The following is a 2,335-nucleotide window of genomic DNA, read 5'->3' as shown; positions in this document are numbered from 1 at the left end:
TTCCCGACCATGTTTTATAGATGTCATTTTTGCTAATATGGTCATGAAATCTCCAATTTTAAATCAGAAATTGTATATTTAGGGATTAGCACGACATTTTTTCGTGATTTCTTAGGAAGTGTGAATGAGAGAGAATTGGCAATTAACTCCTGGACTTTGGCTATAACTTAGTACCTAAGAAATGAAATTGCAAAACCTGGTGTGAAACATTTGATAATCGCTTTCACATTTGCAAAAAATGTAGCTGAAATTTGTCATCGATGTGAAAATTATAATATGTTTTTCTCCATGCTTAGTATGAGTGCAAATGTGTTTAGAATTAGTGTTTCAAGTTCTATCCCGCATTTACTAGCAAATTGTTGAAATGATGATAAGATTCCTCAGGGAAAATTGGATAGATTGCATATTTCCACATTTTGAATTTGTATAGGCAGAAATTGTCAAAACTCAATTTGGCGTATAAGGAAGAGGAACAAGTTTTCCAATTTTGGATTTTTATTATCAAGATCCAATAATGGACTTTTAAATTCTTCCTGAATCTCGATGTTTAAGATTATGGGGTCAAATAAAATTTTAGTAAGTAAAATTGATGAACCATTTGACAATACAAATACTAACACCTAAATAAAAAAGTTGAAAACACTCACTCTGAAAATTTTGTTTAAATTCTTTCAGAGATGCTTTTCCAAACAAATTTCAATCATTCACCAGATCGATTCCATTAAGCAATTTTATGGAACATGCTTAACAAATCTCGTTCTTACTAAAATTCAGAATTAATTCCCACTATCCATTATTCAAAGAAATTTAGATGTTACCCATTCTTTTCTATTCAAGTAGATATTTTAATTTATAATGTCAAATATTCATCACCGATGCATCTTACCAACCTCAGCAGCTTTTCATAGATACAAGTCAGTGTCATCAATAAAAATTTGAAGTATTGGGAACTACATCAGAAAATTAAAAAGAAAATTGTAAAATGATTAGAGAATTGATGAAGGTGGACATTTCAAACACATTTCTCTTTTCTGAATGAATTATATTTTATTGAAAGAGTTGCTGAAGTTTCAAATAGTATTATAAAATATAAAAGATTTTCATTATTTTTTTATTACCTAAACAAAATAAAATGATTGGTGCTTTTCGAAGGTAATAGCTTAATTCCAGAAATAAATACGCTTCAGATATGCTTCAGGTTGATGAATGGATCATACATTATTTATCACATAAAATCAAATTATGCTATAGTGTTACGACTTATACCATACTTATACATATTTGCATATGAAGCAAAATCCACACGTCGTTACCCGTTTCCACATGTCGTTATATGGTATATAATAATGAATTAATGATAATCACATCATTTGAAAGTATGACGTATTGCTTAATAACATTAATCACCAATTACATCTTTTAACTCAAATAACATTTTACTGCTGCACCTGGGTTGATAACTTAATACAGCCTTATTTATATATGGGAAATAATTGTACCAGATGCATCAGCTGATGTTACAAGAAAGTTCAAAAAAAAAGCCCTGTTCAGCCAAATGTTGACCATATATGAATGCGTGAAAAGAACTTGACGTTATCGCCAGGAGGATCGTTTAAACCATCAATTGGTTGTGTGTTGAATGTTTGTATCTGAGACATAAAACTTCAAAAAGTAGTAACATTGAATAGGATGCCATTCCTTGATGGAGCGGGGTTCTTTATCGGACTGACATTTACCAGAATACCGGGACACTTCAATCCTTACTAATTAAGCGTTATGAATAAACATATGAATAAAAAATTATCGTTTTCAAGGAACATTTCTTCGACCTGATAGAGAATTTCAGAAATTCAGAATTTGCAATAAATTTTTCAGCGAGAACTTACAAACATTCAACGTCAATGGAGAGTAATTATAGTGTTAGCAACAAAATGCAGGTGCTTTTAACTCAAATTGGTGCTAATTATTGTCGCCAAAGAATGTAATAGCCATAAACACTTGAATTTAGTTTTCAAATAAATTGAAAATCATGAATATTTATAATCGCATAGATATGGACGGAATATTGTTTGAACGTATGGAAGATGTTGAAAATGCAGCCCAGTAATCAATATTTGAAATTAAAGGTAGCTGAAGTTGTGAACATCATAACAGAGGGATTATTTCAATTCATTTAGCGTTTCTGAGAAGAAGAGGAAGTATTCTAATCTGGTAAGATGGGCTATGGCCAACTAAAAATTCCTTTTTCAAGTGGAAATTCTATTCATAAACAGTTATGGACACTTTATTGAGATAATCATTCATCGAAAGCGAAAACATTTCGTGATTTTTTCCG

The sequence above is a fragment of the Loa loa genome (genome assembly GCF_000183805.2).
Source record: "Loa loa unplaced genomic scaffold supercont3.30, whole genome shotgun sequence".
In the NCBI taxonomy this organism is placed as follows: domain Eukaryota; kingdom Metazoa; phylum Nematoda; class Chromadorea; order Rhabditida; family Onchocercidae; genus Loa; species Loa loa.
This window is presented reverse-complemented; position numbering follows the sequence as displayed.